The sequence below is a fragment of the Ziziphus jujuba genome, chromosome 2 (genome assembly GCF_031755915.1).
Source record: "Ziziphus jujuba cultivar Dongzao chromosome 2, ASM3175591v1".
NCBI lineage: Eukaryota > Viridiplantae > Streptophyta > Magnoliopsida > Rosales > Rhamnaceae > Ziziphus > Ziziphus jujuba.
In genome coordinates this window covers 5,894,702-5,920,755 of record NC_083380.1, presented here as the reverse complement: position 1 = coordinate 5,920,755, position 26,054 = coordinate 5,894,702, and the positions used below count along the sequence as shown (strand labels likewise).

The following is a 26,054-nucleotide window of genomic DNA, read 5'->3' as shown; positions in this document are numbered from 1 at the left end:
GTAATAAGTAGATAGATAATAATTAATTGGAAATAATAATTTCTCTCAAAACCCTTACAATTCTCTCAGTTGGAAAAGTTCCCCTTTTAAAACCTTTTCACAAAACCCTTGTTCGTAATCCCCGAAAACCGAGACATCAAATAAATACCAGAAACAGTAATAATTATATTTTTTAATTCCAATACAGTTTCAAAACATTTTATTTTTAAAACACAGTTCTGAAAATCATTTGATACACCCACTATATACCAGTGGCGCCAACAGTACCCAGCGTCCCAAGGTACCGCCAGACAGGAGGTTATAGAAAGAAACCGGCATACGGTCGCGTGGCGTCCCATTGCGCCGCTGCTAACCTGGTGTCCTGGCCATGGAGGGGTGGCCTACCCTCATCCGATGGCAACGACAGGACAACCTCATAATATCACCTGCGTGCTACTCACACCCTCCTGCGCGCTAATCACATCCGTGTGCACAATATCCATATCATATATAAACAGAACACCAGTACGTGCACGGTGCATCCAAAAATCATTAAATCCACGTATTTAATTTATATATCAAATTTCACATTTTGCATAAATAGAGCGGGTTTAAACCATCCGCTTGAACCCGGAAATTCTCCACAATTTCTTTATAACCAATACCATAGATTCCATGATTTTCAAATCCACCAACTCCCAATCCACAAATTCAAATATTCACATTTTCCCAATAGCATAAATAATTTCTCGAAATATAATAATTAAATCTCACAATATCCCATGGGCATATTTTATAAAAATTGAAACCACCAACATAAACAAATATTTTCCTTGAAATATTTGAAAATCAAATCATGCCCGATTTAATGTTAAAACCATAAGAATTTCAAAATTCTCAAAACCATAAAATAATTTCACATCGCATAAATTTATATAATGCGCACTTTCTTAAATTCAATAAATTCACCAATAATTCCACAATAAATCAAATAAATATTTGGCACATAGAATTTAAATTCCAAATATTCAAATCACACATAATATTCACCAATTAAATTTCCAAAATTAATTTGAAGGTGGGTCACTCACCTGGAGCACGCAATTAAACCATGATCCACCATGGGATCAATTCCACGACTCACCGGTGCTCCTAGAACAAAATTCACACACAGTCAAATAAATTAATATTTTAATCGGTTAAATAATACCCGGTACCCGGGGGGTCAAACACAAACGTTATCCAAAATAATCGAATAATATACCGAATCGAAGCTTGAGCGACGAGGATTACAAATCCGGTCTCCATCGACCCCAATTCCGCCGGAGGTGGCCAGAATTTGGCCGGAAAGCTTCGGTCGATTTTCAATTCCTCGTATCTCGCACACCGCTTCGAATTTTTGAGATTGGAGACCATATTTGGACTCAGAGGGGTCGAAAATGGTGGAATATGGGTATGGGTCGGGCTGGGTTGGTCGGAAACGGTGAGAATCACCGGAAAAACATAACCGGCTGCCGCCGGCTTCACCGGCCCGATCTGGGCACGTCGCCGGTCGGCCGGCAGCCAAATTTGGCTGGTGAGCTCGCTGGCGTGTGGGCTTGGACGGTGGCCGGCGAGTGCATGGTTCCGGCGGCCGAAAAAAGTGCAGCAGAGAGAGAGAGAGACGGTCGGTGGGAAGGAAGAAAGAAAGAAAGAAAGAAGAAGAAGAAGAAAAGGAATCGGGCCCCATGGCCTTTTTTCCCACGTGGGGAAAAGAAAAAAAAGAAAAAGAAAAAGAAAAAGAAAAAGGAAAATAAAAAGAAATAAATTCAAATTAATTAAATAAAAATATTATTATTTAAAATAATAATAAAAATAATTTGATTTTACACATGGTTGACATGTGGCTTCTCAACATGGTGACACATGATCACCTTCATTAAGTCACACGTGACACATCGTTACGCGTTTAAAAAATAATATTAAAATAATACTGTATTTGAAAAACTCTATAGGTCCATAACTTTCAAACCACATGTCCAAATCGGACGTGCCGCTAGTCTACGGACTCGTATCGACGAGCACTTCACAACCATGTATGAGTCAAAGCTCAACCTTGCATGAATAAAAAGTCAACTCTGGCACCCCTTGAACAGTTTGGACCCCAACTTGTTTTGCTCATAACTTTCAAACCGTAGCTCCGTTTTCAACGTGCTACTAGTCTACGAACCCGTGCCAACGCATACTTCGTAACGGTACCTCCGTCAACCTAGAATTCCAATCGGGTCAAAAAGTCAACTTTTGAACCTTGGTCAACGGTCAAAGTCAACGATCAACGGTCAACCTCGATCAACGTGCAAAAATTCTGACATGGTTCGGGACGGGGTGTTACATCTGTTGTCATCTTCTTTGGCCACTTTACATACTTCTTCCCTTCCAAATGTTCGACCAAGCATTCAGGAGAGACTATCAGAGAATAATGTTTGGAGGACTTGCTAACCTCATCTTGCCTTCTTTTATCAGCCTTTGTTTCTTTTATCTGAAGTTGGAAGGGTCGAGCGGGTTGCTGTCGAAGTATCATTCTTTTTATCTCCACCACCGGCTCGCCCTTCTTGACTCTTCTTGCGCTGTCCCTTTTTTTCATCTTTTGGTCATCTTCTAGGTTGATATACTTCGTTGCTTGAGACATTGCTTCAATCATGGTCTCAGGGACTCTTTTCATGAGCGACTCGTATAACCGATTTTCCCGTAGTAACCATTTCCTGAAGGCTTCAATTGCAATTGATTCATTGCAATCTAGGATGGTGACCTTTTCTTTATTGAATCTTTGTGTATAAGCTTTCAAAGATTCATTCCTTCCCGGAGTTATGGTGAAAAGGTGATTCACTTCTCTCTTAACTTTCATGCTGAAGGCAAATTGTGCTCCGAAATGGTTCACGAGCTCCTCAAATGAATGAATTAATTCTGGTTTAAGACTATCAAACGAGATAAGTGCTGCTCCTTTGAGACTAGTAGCAAAGATTTTGCACATTATAGCCTCTCTTTTATAATGGGGCAGTCCGAGTGGGAACATGGCTTGGTGTTTATGCCTTAAATGGTCCAATGGATCAGCTGCACCATCATAGAGGTCGAATTTTGGTGGGACAAACCGAGATGTTTTAGCTATCCATTTGGTGAATGGTGTATGTAGACCCATCGTTGGTTAAATTGGGCTACTCCTTTCTGTCTTTTGACTTCCTCTTGTACAATTTCTCTTAAATCTTCTTTAAAATCTTCATGAGGTGGTTTCTTCATTTTTGAAGTTCCCCTCAACCTGGCCATGTCTCCTCTTCCGTTCCTTGTCATTGTGACTTTTCAAAGCTATATTGCGGAGTGATTGAGATTTCGATAGCCTATCCTGGGGTGACTTGTCTTGGCTTACATCCCTCTGATGCTCTTCCACCACTTCTTCTCTTCTTACTCCTGGAAGAGGGAGAAACTGTTTCCATTGCTGCATCAGTTCTTGATTCGCCTTTTGGGCTTGGTCGTGCATTGCCACCATCTCCTGAATTTGTGTTTGAAGTGTTTCCACTTCAGTTTTTAAAGCAAGGATTTTTCCCCTACCTGGTGAGCTAAACTGTTGATGTCGAAATTCGATTGGCCTCCAACTCAACAAAATATGGACACGTGGATTGAGGATATGGTAGTAACAGTACATCTGCAAGACAAAGAAATGAACGACAAGTCACCTAGGCACCGGTGTATTACTGGCCCAAGGCACTTCGACGCTCAAGTCAGACAACAAACAAAGGAAGTTGAAATTGTTTAGAGTTGGTCAATTTCTCATACCTTGAAACGGGATGACTTTGTATCCTTTATAGCAGTTAAATTTAGAATATATTTATAACATATTTCAGGAGGATTTTGTGGGTTCTGTTGACCCAATTTGAATTTGATTTGAAAGAATCTTGATTGCTGCTTTACCCATTTTGATTCCTGATCTTCAGGATTTTTGTAATAAAATCCCAACATTTATTCGATAATAGTTTTGCCTCATGCCTTTTATATTCGGTAATTCAACATGTACGTCGGCTTCCATGGTATTTTGAATTATCTCAGATGATCTACGTTGGATGCTTTTTCTCAAACATATGGCTCTTATTCCACTTGTTGGATCCGAGTCATCTACCTCTAACCAAGCCATTGTAGTACTACTGCTGATGTGTCACTTTTTTGTTCATACGTGGCAATGTTGTCGCTATCCATTTCGACCAAAATTTTGTGACGTGTCCTTGGTTCATTATTTTACCTATACACACACCACCTAAATAAAAAACATCAAATCGATCATAGTTATGAGACAGATATATAGAACCTTCGACCAAAGTTGATTTGATTCTAGCTGAAAGTGACTTTGATCAGTATCAAATATACATAACAATTGACCCAAAGGTATACTATCTGGTCAAGCACCATTTTCAACTTCACAATACAAACTTCTTTTTTATTTATCAAATCTTATGAAAGTAGTTATGCAAATCATCGATTTAATTGCAATAATAATTAAGCAACTCTTTTTTTACGTCAGGAGACTCATGACCCAATATAACTAAGAAATTATACACAATTAGTTTGTTCAAGAGTCATTATCTTTTCAAAACATCACTAAATTCTATGGAATTTGGCTCAATACCCACTCAAATAGGCGTTTAATGATACATACATCCTCCTTTGGATGCTTTTTTTCTTTATCGACCCATATTTTTTGTATTATTTTAACTATACCCTTACTAACAACTTATCCACCACATTCAAGTTCTTTCTGTCTCTCTTTATTATCTTACCATAACTTTTTGCCTTTTTTTTTTTTGGGGAACCAGTGATTTGAATAAAAATTGTATGAAGTGAGGGGATATTTATCGTTGAGGTTATTTTTTTAACTTTTGAAAAATTAATAATGTTACAATCAATTTGTTTGCCTAAATATTGGGTAAAGGTTGCTATTCATTCAATGATACTATCCACTTTGTAATTCCACTTGCATTGGGCTGGCCTAAAATTTTGGGGCCTTGGTCTAATTTTATAATTTATCTTTTTATTAACATTTAAAAAATAATAATAAATAAAATAAGCAAAAACAATAATTTTTATTAAATAAAAAGAAATCAAAATTACATATTTTAATATTTTGACAATTCTAAAAGTTCATTTAAAATTTACTATTCTAGTATTTTAGATGCAAATCAGTAATCAAAATACAACAATTAAGTTGTTCATGCATTAAACTACCAAAATTGTAGCTTTATTGGAAGGAAAAAGAAGAAGATAATTATGATCTAATTTTTTGTTTTGAGAAATGACAATATCATTTAAAAATATTAATGTCTAATTAATAAAAACAACCTAAAATAATAAAAAGGCCTATCTCTTATGGTTATTTTTACTAAAACATTTTAATATTTCAATGTTTTAAACGATTTTAAATATTTAAAAAAATAGAAAAATTTAAAATATATATTTGTAAACTTGGGGCTGGACCAAAGTGGGGCCTTGTGCCACTGTACACCAAGTCCATGGTCATACTCCCTCGTACAAATCCCCCAGCCCTATTTTGCTATCTTCTTCTTCTTCTTCCATCCCATCTGCTTTTCAAGAACCCAAAACTATATATATATATATATATATATATATATCACAAGCGAAAATGGCGACTCCACAGCTTCAAGTTATCATCGTCGATTTCATGAAGGATGCTGCTGATAAGCGCATTCCTGATCTGTGTCGACACGTGCGAGAAGTGAGGACTTAGCACGGCATCAACCGAAAGCACAATGGCAGGGATTGCGTCAGAAGGATCGTCATGGATGAGCTGAAGGAGCTCGAGAAGGTTGGGGAAGTAATCGTCAACAGGAAGCGCCATACTTGCACGCTGGTGGTGAGGGGGGCTTCTCCTCTCCGTGAGGCCAACCTAGATGGATTTGTTACGTATGGGGTAAGGGTGTTATTTAATTATTTATTTTTAGTTATAGAATTTTAGCAATAATTACTAAATAAAGAAATTGTTGTCTGTTGTCTAGGTCATCTTGGATCCTTTTGGGGACAAGAAGCCTGGAAGACTCGCACAGACATCCCTTTACTACGAACTGCGCGAGAGAAATCGGGATCTGCAACTACCACTGAATCGGTCGGAATTTTCCATTCGCTCTTTGAGGCCTCGAATGGTAAGATTACACAGTTGTTGAATCCTTGCTTGGATTATCTTTTCTGGCATGTATTTTAGATTTTAGGTCCTAAATATAAAAGTGGATGATCTTTTCTTGCATGTATTTTAGGTCCAAAATAGTAATATAGAATCAAGCTTATTGTGGCTCTATTTTATTCTTGACAATTCAATTTTTTATCTATATAATCATCTTCTCATGGACACCATTGGCTAGTTATACCATATCTGAATTTATATTATGTATTTTTTTCGATAATCTTTTTTAAGGTAAATTTTATATTCTCATACATTTCTATCTATGTTGATAATTACTGCATGCGTATTCAAGTCTTTTATCAAATTAGTGTTTTCTAAGGCATACCCTAGTTTCCTATTTATATAGTAATTAATGGTGTGTCTTTCATCCATTATAATGCATTATTTTTATCTATGTTGATAATTATTATATGTAAGCCTTTTATCCAATAACTGTTTTTTAAGATAAATCTTAGTTTCAATGTACTGTTAAATTTATACTTGAATATCTGATAAACTTTTTTTGGTTAAATAGTACTAGAAAAACTTAAGGAAAAAAAAAAAACTTAAATATTAAATTATCTACTAGTCTTAAACTTTTTAAGACTATATCCTTAATAATTATTACAAGTAATTAATTTTTTTCTTTTTAGGTTTTTTAGGTATATTAAAATTGTGTAAACTATATTTAGATGAAGAATATTTTAAATTATATTCTTTATAAAGCTGTTTTTAGTGAGATAATAACAATATATATTAAAACTTAACAATATAAAATTAAAAACAATATAAAAATTTTGTTAATTTCTTATTTGAGCTAAGTTTACTAATTTCATTACTTTTCTTAACGTGTATTTCAAATTTCTTATTTTATTTTTTTTATTTTGTCTTTTTTGGCCTATTTTAGGCTGTTGTACTAATTTACTTTTTTTTAATCATTACTAATTTACTTAAATGTTCTTTTTGCACATATAATCTTTTACTAATTTCTTATTTGTTTAATGGTTGGTTTCTTCAATGCGTTTCATTTTATTTTATTTTATTTTTATTATTTTTTTTTTGTATATATTATTTTATAATAAAAATATAGCTCCTTTCTTTTTCTTTTTTTTGTTTTTTTTGTTTTGTTTACATTTAATTTTTTTAAGGACATAGGGAAAGGAAGCAAATGAGAGACAGAAAGAGAGACACGCACAGCACTCCAACAAGAAGGAAGAGAACCTCGGGCAATTCCCGCATGATTCTCTTCACCCAAACGCCAAAAATTTCATATTTTTTTACTGACAAAGAGTACAGCGGGACTCAACCTTGCTTTACAACAAATATACATACACCCCTGACATTTTCTTATTTACACATAATGAAAAGTCTTTTATTGTGTATAGAGGGAAGCCAAAGACCAGCTGTAATTACTACAGAAATAAAAAATGAAAATTATCAGCAAGACTATCATCCAAGTACATGTACATGTGATTTACCCAAAAAAAAAAAAAAAAAAAAAAACATGTACATGTGCAGGTAAGCAAGTCTGTCATGGAAATATACATATCGTAAGATAAACAAAACCAAACGTAATGAGCAAAAATATAAAACTGATAAACTATTGAGGATAAACTGTAATGTCATGGCGGTAGGACTTTAAGCAAATGTCACATAGATCACCACTTAGAGTTTTTGAACATGACTAATAAATACGAGAATTTTATTTTTTGAAAGGTAAAAGATAGATCAATTGAGAATAAGGTGCAAAACGACAAGAAAAATTATTTATACCTTTGCAAAGTAAGCATGCATTAGACATGCTTGAATGTAACGTGCTCTCCTTGCCAACCAAAATGCAGACACTTTCTCTGGAGTTAAACTATCCCTATTCCATTCAGATGCCTTTCTGATCGTTACATTAGTTTCCCCATCCAAATTTGAAGTCAGAAACTGAGAATTAAGGAAGACTAGGTTGATTTAATCATGGTATACATCATATACTCTTAAGAATATTAAAAGGGAAAAAAGACATAGGAAACTCAATGTGGTAGACACCATCCGGGGGATTTGGGAATATGAATAACAACCACTTGCAACATGACACAGTTGCAAGCACCATAGTTTTGGAAATCTTTGTAATGGTTCGAAAATTCTAGACCAGAATGCCAATATGCCCGAAAAGCACACATAACTAATGCAATAATGTCATAGTTAGCAGTTGGCAAAGAGCATAACCGTTTTCACATCTTAACATACGGAGGAAAAACAGATATCATGTAAAGTCCATTTAATTATGCCTCTTACACCTTTTTAAAATAATAAAAAATCAATTTTATTGTCAACTTTTATTTAAAATTATTTCTACATTAATAAACATTGAAAAATCTGATCATGTTTTGGAGGTTAACACAGTTACGTAACTTATGTTTAAAACATGGATGGAATCAGAGGTCCAAATGTTTTAGGATTTCAAAACTACATAACTTTAGTTTTTGAACTTAAACTGATTCATAATAGTTTAAACTCATTCAATCAATAACAAGATACCAGCACAAGATGCAAATTATATTAGCTAATACTTGGTAATGTAAGGTCTTACTTGGATCATGCCAAGCCTTGTCAGATCCCATGCATTAGATGGTGTCTATTATAAACCCCAAGTGGCACCTTCTTTATGCATTTTCACCACCCCTTTTGAGTCACCCTGCTACTACCTTACCTAAAAATTCACATCATTTTTTACGAGTCACCTGCCAACTACCAAGAAGAATGAATTTCCTTTCAGATTACCACCTCATTGTGTTTTTTCTCTTTTAAGTCTTTAATTTTCTTTAGTTTTGCTCTCCTTTTTCTTTTCTTGTTTGTCCTAACTTCAATGATGTTTCATTTGTTGTTAGGTTGTTTGTTAAATATTTTGTATACTTGAGTAACTATTTGAAGGATATTCAACATTGACTGGTGTTTTTAGAATTATATATTTGGACAGCAAGTAAAGCTTTGGAATTGGTGAAGAAAATATGTAAATTTTGCACCGACTTTGAAGAGAAATCCAGAAGGTTTGAGTGAATTTAGCAACCGACATGGGCATGCTATAAAAAGGGAAGCTAGGGTGCCATGTAATGTGAGTTACTCATTGAGTAGAGGAGGCTCCTAGAGAGAGAGCTCTCATGTTAGAGTTAGTGAATAATGCTAAGTGTTTATGTGTTAGTGTCCCAAAGGTTATCATGTGTGTGGATCCCGCTGCATGTATGGATGTTTTATGCTGTGTCCATGTTATTGTTTTGTATAAGTCATTAATCTAATATAAATGATTTATTTTCCTCCTAATACTGTTCAAGTATTTTATGAAAAAATGACTTAAAGGGGAAACAACCAAATATACAAGCACACTTGGAAATGTAATTTTATTGTACAAACAAATCTAACAATTTTACTGCACAAACAAATCTAACAACATTTACTTCTCTGAGTTACATGCAAATCAAAATTATCTAAATAATTAAATCACCCATCAGACTGAATCCAAAAGCAAAACCCATGTGTGAAAATTACATGATTTTATGTGATTTTCGAAACCATTACCTGGTAACCATGATCACCAGCAATCTCAATGATGCTTCTTCGGTTCAGTCACTCCCAAAACAATTACCCGGTAACCACAACCTGCAAGGATTCAATCAATAAAAAAAAAAAAAACCCAACCATCAGACCCCATAAAAAAGCAAAACCCATACATCGTAAATTACAAAACTATGTGATTTCCAAAACAATTATAACCAGCAATTCCAATGTTGGTTGTTCGAGTCAAACCCACAACCACAATTATAAAACAAGAAGACAATTAGAAGAAAAATATGATAAAAATCAAGTTATTTTCTTTCCTTTTCAAAACCCAAAAGGCAATTAAGAAAATTACGCACCTTTACCATTAAACATTTGGAATCCTCTGTTCTTTGCTCTGATTTGTGCTTTCAAACACCTGCACACCAAAGACAAAGTAGAAGTTAAGATACACCACAGAGAGTGAAAACAAAAAATAATAAGAAACCCTAAAGAATGAGATAAAAGCCCTAAATAGCAATCAGAGGGTAAGAAAAAGTCTCTGTCTTGCCCAATTTCTCTGGGAACGCCGATTGATGGCGTCGCAGACACCTGCCGATCTCATCACCTTTTTCAACAATCTCTATTCCTCTGTCTGACCCATTATTATTATTATTATTATTTTCCTTCCAGAGAAACAGAAGGGTTTTCAGCATGAGAAGTTCATAATGTAGAAATATAACAAGGGCTAAAAACCAGGGAAAGAAAATATTGCCGTTCCTAAATTTGAATTTTTCTTACCGTTGGTTTTTCAAAATTCAAATTATTATCAATATTAATATTAATTTTCTCCCTCGCTTTCCTAGCCCAACTGGCATGAGGGTCAGCTGAAAATTGGGCTTGACTGATGGCCCTTATATGCCTAATTTCAGCCCAATTTAGTAAAATTTTACATGTGGGATTTTTTCTTATTTCTCTCTTTTTTTTTTTTCTTTTTTTTTTGGTGAAAAAATTTACCTTTCTAATAAATGGAATATAAGGAGGAAGATCCCTTCACTTGATAATCTCCATATTATGCTCAACACAAATGAATATCAAAAATATTTTTTTATCAATTTAATTTTTCTTATTTACAATACCCCTTATTTGTGATTTTCAAATAGATATTGATATAACCATTTTCATTTTTTTGGACGAACATTTCGAAAGTATGTTTCATAGTTGTTTTTTTATATAACAAAATTACATGTTTATAAAAATAAATAAACAATTAATACACAAATACTAAGTTTAGTGTTAAAACCTCTCAAATACTTAACAATACACAAATACTAAGTTTAGTGTTAAAACATCTCAAATACTAAGTTTAGTGGTGCAATTCATCTTTATTTAAGAAACCTCTCTAGCTTGCACTAATCACTCTGTGAAATATAATTATTGATGTAAGCCTGTTTTGTGAAAAAAAAAAAATTTGAAAGAAAATTTGGCAAAATGAAACTGATGTTCAATACCTTTTATGCTAAATAAGTAATATATATAAAAACTTGCTAGTAACAATTTTTGTTATTCTTTATTCTTTTCCGCATAAAAGCTGTTACAATTTCAGCACACAAATATTCAAGAAATTAAATAATAAACTAGATCAAAATACCACAGAATTTACGAGGTTCGATTCAAGATTGAATCTACGTCCTTGGAGCTCCACAAGGAGTTCAAATGCACTATAACTGAATGTGTTTTACAGCTTATCTAGTTCTCTTTCTTTGTTTTAGAAGCTCCACCTAAAACCCATATACCAGACCCAAAATCCCCTTTTACAACCTTTCTCACCTCACAACTCTCACCCAAGAGAATACTAAAGAGAAAACCTTAAAGGGAAAGAGAAAGAGAACTTAAATTATATTAACACCAAAGAAAACGGTTGCTGCAGAATTGTTGCTGCTGCAGAACTATTGCTGCTGTAGAACTATTGCTGCATATCTCTATTGTTGTTAGGACTCTTGGAAAGCCTTTACGTGACTGCGAGCTTCTCTTTAAACCACCAAGCCAAAACTCACAATTTTGTTTAATGATATAAGGTTGAAGCGACATAGTTTTGATGACAGCAACTATGCAGAAAAATAACTCAAGCTTTGACTTCTTTGAATCACATAACCAACAATCTCCACCTTGATTCAAATAAGTCAAGCAATATAAAGTGCATTGAACTTCCTTTGCTTCTCAGCTCACTTTCTTCATTATCAACTTGTATCAATCTTGAGCAAACTTTTGCAAAACTCAAGCTTGCTCACAGGTAACACCTTAGTTCCCATATCTGTAGGATTCCTTTCTGTGGATATCTTTTCCAACTTTACCAAACCTTCCTCAACCACATCTCTATTAAAATGATATTTAATATCAATATGCTTAGTCTTCTCATGAAAAACCGGATTATTACAAGTTGAATAGAACTCTGACTATCTGAATAAACCACTACCTTTTGCTCCAGCAACTTCAACTCTTCTAACATGCCTTTCAACCAAAGTGCTTCCTTCATAGCTGCTGTTGTTGTAACATATTCGGCCTTAGCTGTGGAAAAAGCTACCTAAGATTGTAATTGTGATTTGCAACTAACACAATTGTCACACATAGTAAATATATAAGCTGAAGTAGATCTTCTTCTATCTCTATCTCCTCCATAATCAGCATCTACATAGCCTCTAAGTACCACACCATCTTTGCAATGATTAAATACTAAACCAAAATTTGAAGTTCCTTTCAAATACCTTAACAGCCACTTCATAGCTTCCCAATGTTCTCTTCCTGGATTAGCCATATACCTACTCAAAACACTGATCGCATGAGCCAAATCCGGTCTACAACAAATCATGGTGTACATGACAGAACCAACTGCATTGGAGTATGGAACACCAGCCATTTCCTCTTGTTCTTCTTCAGTGCTAGGACAAAGCTTTGCAGATAACTTGTAGTGATTTTCCAAAGGAACACTTGTTGATCTTGATTCTGAAATTGAAAATCTAGAAAGGATTTTTGGAATGTAATCTTCCTGATTCAATAATAACCAATTCTTTCATCTGTTTCTTTTAATACTCATTCCCAAAATCTTCTTTGTAGGTCCAAGCTCCTTCATATCAAATTCAGCTTTCAAAGCTTCCTTAACTTGATTAATAGTCTCTAAACTTTAACCAGCAAGCAATATGTCATCCACATATAGAAGTAGATAAACTGAAAAATTAATATTTTCACCTTTGTAACACAAACAGCTATCATAACTACTCCTCTTAAAACCAATTCTAATTACATAGGTGTCAAACCTCTTGTACCATTGCCTAGGGGATTATTTCAGCCCATATAATGACCTTTTTAATAGGCAAACCAGCTCCTGTTTTGAATTCTTCACCTCAAAACCTTCAGGTTGTTTCATATAAATTGTCTCATCTAATTCTCCATGTAAAAAAGCTATCTTAACATCTAGCTGCTCCAATTCCCAATTGAAATGAGCTACCAAAGATAGTATTACTCTAATAGTTATATACTTGATCACAGGAGAAAAGATTTCCTTGTAATCTATACCTTCTACTTGTGTGAATCCTTTGGCCACAAGTCTAGCTTTAAATCTTATAGGTTCTGAATCTGTCATACCTTCTTTCACCTTGAATATCCATTTGCAATCTACCAACTTCTGATCTTTTGGTTTGGGAACTAAAATCCATGTCTAATTCTTATGTAGAGATTCTAACTCCTCTAACATGGCATTTTGCCACTACTTAGCTTGTTTATCTCTTACTGCCTCGGTATATGACTGTGGTTCATTTTCTGAAAGATCCTGATATGAAACCAAAGCAAACATATTATAATCAGAAGGATTAAATTTGGTTGGGGTTCTTACCACCCTTCGTTCTCTATCTCTGGCAAGTTGGTAATGTTGTAGTGGATTATACTACTGTGAGATGACAGATCTTTGATTTTGTTGAGGTGTTGTCTCTCCTTGAGGTACATCTACTACTTCCAGCGGTTGTACTTGTTGAAATTCACCTGTTTCACTTACTGGCTGTTGAGTTTCTTTACTACTTGGCTGGTTATAAGGCTCCACCTCAAGCTGTACCGTATTTTTAGTAGGTGTTTTACTAGAATCTGCAACTTGGTCGCTCAAACAAGGCATTATATCTTCCTTAAACAAAACATCTCTACTAATAATTGTTTTATAGCTTTTTGAGTCTCTAACCCATAGTCTATATCCTTTAACTCCCTCGGGATAGCCTAGAATAACACATTTAATAGACCTAGGCTCAAGTTTTCCATCATTATGATGTACATAAGCTGCACATCCAAAAACTTTCAGTTTTGTATAATCCCCTAGGTGACCACTCCACTTTTCTTCTGGAGTTTTCAACTCAATAGCTGTTGAAGGGCATCTATTAACTAAATATGCTGCTGTCATAATAGCCTCACCCCAGAAAAGTTTTGGTAAACCAGAACTAGTGAGCATACATCTAACCTTTTCCTATCCTCTCAGGAACACCATTTTGTTGAGAGGAATATGGAACTGTTTTGTGTCTCAAGATGCTATTTTCTTTACAAAAATTATCAAATTCATAATTGCAAAACTCAAGACCATTATCAGTTCTTAAAACTTTGATTTTCTTGCTGGTTTGGTTTTGCACTAAAGCATGCCAGAATCTAAATTTTGTAAAAGCTTCATTTTTATGCTTTAAAAGAAAAACCCAAACCTTTCTAGAGAAATCATCAATAATAGATAAAAAAATACCTATTACCTCCATGAGTTAGTGTTGTTGAAGGTCCCCACAAATCTGCATGTGCATAATCCAAGATTGAGGTTGATTTGTGTGAGCCTAGCTTGAAACTCAACTTGTGTTGCTTCCCCAAAATGCAATACTCACAGAATTCTATTTTACTGATCTTATTTATTCCAAAGAAACCTTGTTTGTTCAGTACTTGAAACCCCTTTTTCACTAATGTGCCCCAATCTTCTATGCCATAGTTGTGTTTCATCATGACTTTCTAAACTTGTAGTTGCCGTAGAGCCTATTACTGTTTGCCCTTGAAGAACATATAGTCCATTCCTCTTGATACCTTTCATAACTGTCAAAGCTCCATTTGAAATCTTCATTTGTCCATTTTCAGATTTGCAAGAGTATCCAGCTTCATCCAATACCCCAACAGAAATCAATTTCTTTGTAAATCTGGTACATGCCTCACATTGGTCAATATTCTAACCACTCCATCTGCCATTTTGATTGAGATATTGTCTATCCCAACCACATTACAAGCCATATTGTTTCCCAATAGAACCTGTCCACCACTGATCCTTTTGTAGTTCCTAAACCAATCCTTTCTTGGACACATGTGAAAGGTGCAGCCTGAGTCTAGTATCCATTCTTGACTTGCTTGATCAGTTGATACAGCAAGAACATCACCAATTTCACTCTCATTGCTGGCTAGAGCAGCATCTCCATCTTCTTCAGATCTTTCTCTATTTTCTCTGCTTTCTTTGTTCTTCCTTTTGTAATAATCTTTGATAAAATGCCCTTCTTTTTGACAATAGAAGCACCTTTTTCCTCCTGTTCTAGACTTAGATCTACTCTTCCCTCTAGATTTGCTTATCCAATTATTATTATACTTTCCAGAATCTTTACTACCTTTTCTGCCTCTAGTAATAAGTCCTTCTCCATGTATATTTTCTTGTTTTTCAATTTTCATCTCTAATTCCTTGGATCTTAAAGAACTTATTACAATTTCAGTAGTTAGAACCTCTCTCCCTTATTTAATTACATTCTTTACTTCCTTGTAGCTTTCAGAAATTGAATTTAGTAAAATCACAGCTTGGTGCTCATCTGAAAACTTCGCATTACAGTTTGCTAAATCCAAGCACAACCTATTAAACTCATCTAGATTTTCATCTAAATCCTTAGAAGGATTCATCTTGAATCCAAAGAATTTTTCTAGAAGATATATTTTGTTGGGAAGAGATTTTTACAGAATATAATTGTTCTAATTTTTTCCAAAGAGCAAAGGTACTAACTGAATCATTTACCTTTCTCAGAACATTATCTGCAAGATGGAGGATTATGGTGCTATAAGCTATCTCATCCATATCCTTCTTCTGTCATTCGGTCAGTTCTGGAGGGAAGGAATTGTCTAATGCTTTTGCCACTCTCTGCTAGACTAGAATAGCCTTCATCTTTTGCCTCCAAATCCCCTTTACCATTGAATACTTCAAGTTCAACTTTTGAACCCATAAGTTGCTTCTTAGGAATTTTATCAAACACGTTGCAGGCAGGAATTAATTTCTCTAATCCTTGAATGTATTGAAAATGTTCTGATACCACTGTTACAATTTCAGCAACACAAATATTCAAGAAATTAAATAATAAACTAGATCAAAACACCACAGAATGTACGAGGTCCGATTCAAGATTGAATCTACGTCCTCGGAGCTCCACAAGGAGTTCAAATGCACTATAACTGAATGTGTTTTACAGCTTATCTAGTTCTCTTTCTTTGTTTTAGAAGCTCCACCTAAAACCCATATACCAGACCCAAAATCCCCTTTTACAACCTTTCTTACCTCACAACTCTCACCCAAGAGAATACTAAAGAGAAAACCTTAAAGGGAAAGAGAAAGAGAACTTAAATTATATTAACACCAAAGAAAACGGTTGTTGTAGAATTGTTGTTGCTGCAGAACTGTTGCTACTGTAGAACTATTGTTGCATATCTCTATTGCTGTTAGGACTCTTGGAAAGCCTTTACGTGACTGCCAGCTTCTCTTTAAACCACCAAGCCAAAACTCACAGTTTTTTTTAATGATATAAGGTTGAAACGACATAGTTTTGATGACAGCAACTATGCAGAAAAATAACTCAAGCTTTGACTTCTTTGAATCACATAACCAACAAAAGTTGACAGAGAACTTCAAGCTACGGATAAAATATTTGACATCATGATCAGGTAGCAGACACAATAGCATTATCACTTGGAATTTTCTCAATGGCTTCCTTATTGACTTTGTCACCTAAAGTAAAATTGTCCAGGTGACAATGATGATGTTTTAGATAGTAGTGGTGACAGCTTCAATGTTGGATTCAAAATCTCTGCAGGATCCTTATTCATATTAGCAATGAGAAAATCTTTGAATGAAACCAACTTCAGTTAGTTGAACTGAAATACATGTGAGCCACATAAATACAATAATTAATTCTTTGATTTTCATGTTTTTGCAATAATTATAAAATCACAAGTTTAAGGGCTATCAAGTGTTCTCCTCCCCCCCCCCCCCCCCTTGATAATGCATTCTTGGTTGGGTTTGCTATGTGCATATGTAGGCTTCATTAATTTGTCTACCATTTTCACAGAGAGAGAGAGAGAGAGAGAGAGAAAGAGAAGGTTTTTGTATACTATTTTTATTTCATCTTTAGAGTTAAAAAAAAGACTTTGTATACTTTTTTATTTTGATTATTTAAATAATCTGCTTAGCGTGAATTTTATTTCCAGAGTGCATTGTAGCAAAATTATGATCAGTAGAAATTAAATAGTAATACATACTAAAATGAATCATTCAATTTTCAAAAATTTCAGAGATGCTTGATTGTCGTCTATTTATAAATTATAATTGGAAGGGGTTATGAAAACGAATAGTTTCATATATATGTTAAGTTTCAGAGATCATGAAAGGCAAAAGCTAGATGATTACGACCCAACCCAACTACTTAAGAAACACGCTTCAATTCTCTATTTTCCCTTTATTTTAATCGAATTAATATTGTGCCAATTTTCTCCCCCACAAATCACTATGTGGGGCTTTCAAATTTCATCTCTTTGCAGATAAAGAAAACAGAGAAAGCAGGATTGAAGAAACAAAAGGCATGAAAGAAGCAACAAATTCCAACCATATCCATAACTTCATTATTAAAGTGGGTCTTTTTTGGTGGAATAGATTCGAGCAAATTTTCAAAAATGAAGCTGATGATCATTATATCTTACATTAAGCTAATGATATATATTACTGGCTTGTGGTCTTTTTTATTATAGTTTATTCTTTTATGCATAAAAACGGGTAAAGACATTTTCTCAGTGGCCTCTTCATTCTCTTTTGGACAATACCAGTTTGTCTTCAAAGTCGGTATTGAGTCTATACTACTATTAATTGTCATCATCGCTGTGGAACAACAATGGAGGAACTAGCTTTTAACAATTTTATATTATTAGCACTAACTTTTTCATTCATAAATATATCCACTATTTAATTAAAAAGAAAACAATAATGTATAGAGCCAAGTACTATGTTAAATTGTTTATATATATTACATTGAATTCAAAGTTTCTTCATCCTCTTATAAAAAAGGAAGCTTATATTGAGATTTTGTTTTTGGTGTGGCATAAATGTTGTACCTCATGGAAACAATTACATGGATTCCATTATTAACGTTACTGATTCTCTGCTTTATGGCATGAGAATTTCTTCCCAGAATTGATGCTGAGATGGTGAATTGCTTGGATTCAGACAAAGAAGCTCTTATGGACTTTAAGACTGGCCTTCATGACCCTGAAAACCGGCTTTCTTCATGGAAGGGAAGCAACTATTGTCAATGGCAAGGAATAAGCTGCAACAACACTACTGAAGCTGTTATTGCAGTTGATCTCCATAATCCACATGGTTCTTCTAGCAGGCATGACTTCTGGAGCCTCAGTGGAGAAATTAGACCTTCATTGACAAAACTGAAGTCCTTAAGACATTTGGACTTGAGTTTCAGCACATTCAATGACAATCTGATTCCTGAATTTTTTGGATATTTGAAAGATTTGCAATATCTAAACCTGTCAAATGCTGGGTTTAGTGGTGCAATTCCTCCAAATTTAGGAAACCTCTCTAGCTTGCAGTATCTTGATATCGAGTCGTTGGATTTACTTGTTCATAATCTTGAGTGGGTAACTGGTCTAGTTTCACTAAGGCATCTAATCATGAATGAAGCTAATCTTTCAATGGTAGGATCAAACTGGATTAGGACACTAAACAAACTCCCATTCTTAACTGAGTTGCATCTATCTTTCTGTAGTTTATCCGATTCCATTCCACCTCTTACCTTTGTAAATATAACTTCACTTGTTATATTAGATCTTAGTCTTAACACCTTCAATTCAAAAATACCTGATTGGCTTGTCACTATGAGTAGCGTTGTTACGTTGGATATAAGCAATAGTGACTTGTTTTATAATTGTGGATCCATTATGAAATATTCCAACAATGAAATTTGATAACAATTACTAAAATCTCAAATTCCTTAAAACCAAAATATTTTATAATGTACAAATATTTAATTCCATTCAATTTTAGCATCAAAATTCCAAATATAAATTTACTAAATATTCAACACATCAAACATATTTTTCAAATAACCAATTAACACAAAATATGTATATTTTAACATCCCAAAATAATTTTGAAGGTAGGTCACTCACCTCGAGCACGCAATCCAACCAAGATCCCCCATAGGATCAATTCCACGATGCACACGTGCTCCTAGAACAACAATATTATACAACTCAAATAAATTAATATTTTATTGGGATAAATAATATCCAGTACCTGGGGGGTTTAACATAAACATTAACCAAAATTTATAAGTAATATACAGAATCGAAGCTTGTGAAATGAGGGTTTAACATAGGACCCAAGGTGGCCGGAATCTCGCCGAAAAGCTCTCGGATTTTAGGCCTTCAATTTTCACAATCCGCTAAGAATTGGGTTTAGAAGGTCGGAATTAGTGGGAAAGGATGGGTGGTGCAACTGGAAACTCGCCAGAAAGTCGATTTCCCAATGAGCCGCAGTGGTCACCGGAACCCTTCACCGTCGGTGGTGCATCCGGTGGCCACTGGTCGTGATTTTTGGTGGGAAGGTAGATCGGGGAATGGTGTAACATCCCACATCGGTTGGAGAGGAGCACGAAGCGGTCTTTATAAGGCTGTGGATACCTCTCCCTTTAAGACGCATTTTGACAAAACCTTGAGGCCAGGGGGGAGAGAGGGAGTGAACCTTGGGCCAAAGAGGACAATATCTTGATGCGGGTGGACTAGGTCGTTACAGTGGTATCAGAGCATATGTTCTTATAATCCTAAGGGACTGCGCATTGCTGTACAGCCCATCTGTAAATTTCTTCCTTTTTGTAATCGTACTTAAGTGTCTTTGTTTCTAAACTCTTATTGTTTCTTCAGAATTTGCTACGATGCATAGGCGGGATGCACGTGGTACTCAGGAACACTCGGCTGAGAGTTCCGGGAGTCGATCGAGCCTTAGGCAACTTGTCTCTCAACTAACTCGAGCTTTAGGGAGTTCAAGCTCTAGTAATCTATCTGTGGATCAGGCTCGACGATTGGGAGCCGTGAATTTCGATGGAAGCCAAGGCCCCGCTGCAGCCATGAATTGGCTATCCAACATGGAGAAAATCCTAGAAGAGGAGATGCAGTGTCCTGACAAAGATATGGTCAGGATCTTTGGTTTCATGTTAGAAGGAGAAGCCTGGAAGTGGTGGAAAGTAGAAAAGACTCATAGAAGGCATACATGGGATCAGTTTAAGGTTGCCTTCACTACCAAATATTGCCCTCCTACCTACCGTGAGGCCAGAAGGAGAGAGTTCGAGGAGCTGTGACAGGGGAATATGACTGTGTCCGAGTACGAGAGAAAGTTTCAGAAACTATCCGAATTCTGCATGCACATGATTCCTGACAATCATGCGAAGAAGGTGAGGTTCATAGATGGCTTGAACGAGAACATAGCCCTCACCCTTGCTGGATCAGTACATCCCACTTATCAGTCCGCTAGGGATGCAGCGCTGGAGCTAGAGAGACAGGTGGAGATGTGAAAACCCTCGAGGCGTAGATCATATGAAGGTTCATATAGTGGGGCACCTAGTCAAGGAGCGTCTAAGAAGAGCCATAGTTCAGGCTCATCAGGTAGTGGTGGACCGAGCCCACGAGGCAGATTTCAGCGGAGATGCAGTTATCGTATGTCCCAGACAGCTCGCCATTCAATCAGTGGGGATACAAGCTCGTATCAGCAGTCACACTTTGGTCCTACGCAGACTTGTCCAATTTGTAAAAGGAAGCATTTCGGCCAGTGCCAGATGGATGGTATATGTTTTTAGTGTGGGCAGCCAGGCCACATAAGGAGGGAGTGACCTTATGGTAGTGGCAGTATGCTAGGGGCAGGTCGGCGAGCACAGTATACTGGTGTATTTTAGGGTCAGAGTTCCCAGGGGAGTCAAGCAGTACGAGGTTCTTCGGGATCTGCCCAACCATCTGCAAGATCGAATCGAGGTAGAGGAAGGAAGCCCCAATAGACAGGTCAAGGTCGAGTGTTTGCTATGATGCAGCAGGAAGCCCGGGCCACACCTGACGTTGTTACAGGTACTTTGAATATTTTTGGTAATGATGCACGTATGCTTATAGACCCGGGAGCAACACATTTGTTCATCTCTAAGGAATTTGTCACTAGGGTCAGTATGACCCCTACTCCTTAAGGATGTCTATTAGAAATAGCCACTCCTGCAGGAGAATCCTTGTGGCCTAGCCAGTTGATCAAGGAGTGTTTCTTCTGCATCGAAGATCAAGTGATGGAAGCGGACTTGATCCTGTTGGATCTATCCGGACTTGACGTAATCTTGGGCATGGATTGGTTAGCAAGGAACCATGCTTCCGTAGATTGTTTTAGCAAAGAAGTTACATTTAGGAGGCGAGGTTTGCCTGAAGTGGTATTTCGTGGTGAAGTTGGGAAGCCTTTGCCGAGATTAATATCTACCCTCACCGCCAAGAAGCTAATGAATAAGGGTTGCCAAGGGTATTTAGCTCATGTGATAGATACCCGAGTAAGTGGGGTCAGATTGGAAGACATGCCCGTTGTGAGGGATTTTCTAGATGTGTTTCCTGAGGAGTTACCAGATTGCCTCTGGAAAGGGAAGTTGACTTTCCCATTGAATTAATTCCAGGTACCATGCCTATTTCTCTACCACTGTATTGGATGGCTCCAACGGAGTTAAGGGAGCTAAAGGTCCAATTGCAAGATTTGGTAGATAAGGGGTTTATTAGACCAAGCATATCGTCATGGGGAGCTTCAGTGTTGTTTGTGAAGAAAAAGGATGGTAGTCTAAGACTGTGCATCGACTACCGACAACTTAACAAGGTGACCATCCCTAATCGTTATCCGTTGACAAGGATAGATGATCTATTTGACCAACTCCAAGGTGCCAAAGTGTTTTCCAGGATCGACTTGAGATCTGGATATCATCAGTTAAGGATTTGAGAGTCGGATATCCCTAAGACTGCTTTTAGGATGAGGTACGAACATTATGAATTCCTAGTGATGTCATTCGGACTTACTAACGCCTCAGCAGCTTTTATGGATTTGAGGGTGTTCCGTCCGTACTTAGATCGTTTCATCATTGTATTTATAGATGACATCCTGATCTATTCTAGGAGCTAAGAGTAGCAGGTGAGGCATTTGAAGAGAGTGCTCCAAACTCTAAGGCAGCATCAGCTATATGCTAAATTCGACAAGTACGAGTTCTGGTTAAATCAAGTGGGTTTTTTCGGACATATCATGTCAGCCGAAGGTATCTATGTGGACTCTGATATGGTGAAGGCAGTGTTGAATTGGGAGCGCCCTACCACTGTGAGAGAAGTACGAAGTTTTCTTGGATTAGCGGGATACTATCGTCGTTTTATAGAAGGATTTTCGAGAATTGCTGGACCGCTTCATAACTTAATCCGAATGAAGATTGAATTTAGCTGGACGGATAGGTGTGAGCAGAGTTTTCAGGAATTGAAGCAAAGGTTAACATCCGCACCTGTCTTAACTTTACCTAATTGGAATGAAGGTTTTGAAGTCTATTGTGATGCATCCCATCAAGGGTTGGGTTGCGTGCTAATGCAAAATCAAAAGGTGGTAGCGTATGCATCACGGCAATTGAAGCAGCACGAACAAAATTACCCTACGCATGACTTAGAATTGGCGGCAGTAGTCTTTGCTCTCAAGGAGTGGAGACACTACTTGTATGGGGCAGCATGCCAAATTTATACCGACCACAAAAGCCTCAAGTACATTTTCACTCAAAAAGAATTAAATATGAGGCAAAGGAGATGGATGGAGTTATTGAAGGATTATGACTGTGTGATTGATTATCACCCAGGCAAGGCGAATGTAGTGGCAGATGCTTTGAGTAGGAAGGCTATCGGATCTCTTACTCACATTCAAGCCATCCAACTACCTCTCATGGTGGAGTTGAAGAAATTGGGGGTGTTAATGCATATGCATTCTTCGGGAGTTCTTATAGCTAGTTTTCAGGTGCGACCGGTGTTAGTGGATTGTATATTGGAGACTCAAATGGAAGATCTTAAATTGAGAACAATTAAGAACAAGGAATAAGAAGGTCTTGATCCGGAGTTTTCCATAAGGAGGGATGGAGCCTTAGTGCATAAAGGACGACTTTGCGTTCCTGATATTCCAGAACTCAAGAAGGAGATCTTAGAAGAGGTGCATAGCTCGATATATGCGATGCATCCTGGGAGTACCAAAATGTACCGAACGCTTGTTAAGTATTATTGGTGGATTGGCATGAAGAGAGAAATGGCATATTTTATATCAAAATGCCTAATTTGTCAACAAGTAAAGGCAGAAAGACAGAAGCCTTCAAGACTACTCCAATCCTTACCTATTCTCGTGTGGAAGTGGGAGGAACTCAATATGGATTTTGTGTTCAAGCTTCCCTCTACACCCAGGAGATATGATGGTGTTTGGGTGATCATTGATCGTCTTACCAAGTCGGGACACTTCTTATCGGTACGAGAACATTTTTCACCCGAGAAGTTAGCCCAGTTGTTCGTACAACGTATTGTGAGTCTTCATGGAGTACCGCTAGCCATCGTATCCGATCGAGATCCACGTTTTACTTCACGACTATGGCGGAAGTTGGCTGATGCATTAGGAGCAAGACTTAACTACAGCACCGCCTTTCACCCGCAATCTGATGGACAAGCTGAGAGCACAATTCAAACATTAGAAGACATGCTAAGGTCTTGTGCTATGCAATTTCTCGGTAGTTGGGATGAATAATTTTCATTGATAGAATTTGTCTATAACAACAGTTATCAGGCGAGTATTGGGATATCCCCGTATGAGGCCTTATATGGGAGGTAGTGTCGGACACCTTTGTGCTAGAGTGAAGTAGGAGAAGAGAGACTCCTTACAACGAATAATGCTGTTGGATTGGATCTGAGTATTTACGGATGACCTTGGACAAGGTGAAGATCATTAGGGATCGGTTGAAGGTTACCCAAGATCGACAAAAGAGTTACGCCGATGAGTGCAAGAAGGATTTGGAATTCGAAGTAGGAGATTGGGTATTCCTAAAGTTATCTCCATGGAAAGGAGTAGTACGCTTTGGTCGACGAGGCAAGTTGGGTCCTCGTTATATTGGGCCTTATGAGATTACGGAGAGGATTGGCCCCGTGGCTTATAGACTAGCATTACCGGAAGAGCTACCCCAAGTGCATAACGTATTTCATGTGTCGATGCTACGGAAATATATTGCAGACCCATCACACGTACTCGAGACTTCTGACATAGAATTAAGGGAAGATCTTTCGTATGTAGAGTAACCAGTACAGATTTTGGATCGCGAGGAGCAAGTGCTATGTAACAAGACTATTCCTTTAGTTAAAGTTTTATGGCGGAATCATTTAATCGAGGAAGCAACGTGGGAGCCTGAAGCGCAGATGCGTGATCAGTATCCCTCTTTGTTCCAGTGATGTGCAAAATTTCGAGGACGAAATTCTAATAAGGGAGGAAGGTTGTAACACCCCGTCCCAAACCATATCAGAGTTTTTGCACGTTGATCGAGGTTGACCGTTGACCGAGTGGGTCAAAAAGTTGACTTTTTGTTTCAGTTGAAATTTCTAGTTGACCATGGTACCGTGGTGAAGTGCATGATGCCCCGAGTTCGTAGACTGGTAGCACGTCGAAAACGGAGCTATGGTTTGAAAGTTATGGGCAAAACAAGTCGAGGTGCAAATGTCCAAAAGGTGCCGGAAGTTGACTTTTTATCGTTGTAGAATTTTGTTTTAACTTTCATATGGTTGTAAAGTACTCATCGATACGTGTTCATAGACTAGCGGCACGCTTAAATTGGACATCTAGTTAAAAAGTTATGGACGTGTGAAGTTTTTCGAATACCGTAATATTTTATTATATCTGGCTTAAGTGCATAGTAACGCCACATGTCGACACCTGAGTGGTCCACGTGGGTGAACAATGTCACCCACGGTGGCTTTTATTTGGTAAAACGATGGGGGAGGAGAGAGAAAGAAAGAGAGGAGAGAGTGATGTGATTCTGCCCGCACCCACACATCCATCCATGTCTCGGAGGATATCCATACTTTGGAGGGCAACCATACCTCAGATACCTCTTTTGCCCGCGCCCACACATCCATCCATGTCTCGGAGGATATCCATACTTCGGAGGGCAACCATACCTCGGATACCTCGGAGGGCATCCATACATCGGAGCACATCCACACCTCGGGGAGCATTTTTACCTCGGACAACATCAGTCCATCCATGTCTCGGACAACACTGGTGTCATCCATGTCTCGGACAACACCAGTTCCTTTGGATATCAACAGCACATTTATACCTCGGACAACATTCCACCTCAGCTATCAACTATCTCAGACATCTGATCTCGGACTTCGGACATCGGATGTAACTTCGCTCGGCCAGACACAACTTAGATCGGACAGACATCCATTAGCTCGGCCAGACACAACTTAGTTCGGAAAGACATCAGTTAGCTCGGCCAAACACAAGTTAGCTCGGAGAGACATCAGTTAGCTCGGATAGGCCATAAGTTAGCTCGGACATCAGGCAGACATAAGTTAGCTCGGTTGAAGATATAATTCCGCCTAGATGTCAAAGTCAACTCGTTACTTAATTTGCGATTGACTTTCTTTCTTTTTGGGTTTTTATTTATTTATTTTCTGGGCAAATAACTTTAGGAAGGTTTTTATTTTATTGTAAATTAATCAATTCCTAATCTAATATAAAGGAATTAATTAATCAAACTTAGATTGGGAAAGGAAGTATAGTTGCGGCCAACTAGGTTTCTTTATGTGTGTGGCCGGTTTTATCTAGGGTTTTTAGGGTTTATTTTGTTTTTTTCAAAGCCCATTTAAAGGCTTATTTTTCAATAAGAATACAACTTTGATTTGATTGAGAAAATACTTGTGAGATTAATTATCTCTTTTTTCTTTGAGAACACCTAAAACACCATTAGAGAATTGGTTGTTT

The 26,054-nt window shown here is 36.9% G+C and overlaps 1 long non-coding RNA gene across 1 annotated transcript; it reads right to left on the bottom strand.

The window, feature by feature from the left end:
• Nucleotides 1-7,424: 7,424 nt before the first annotated feature.
• LOC112491617 (uncharacterized) lies at nt 7,425-10,404 on the bottom strand. The gene is made up of 3 exons (XR_007240643.2): nt 10,078-10,404; nt 9,740-9,820; nt 7,425-8,107 (listed from the first exon to the last, which is right to left on the bottom strand). It is a non-coding gene; the product is annotated as an uncharacterized LOC112491617 (long non-coding RNA).
• Nucleotides 10,405-26,054: the final 15,650 nt, after the last annotated feature.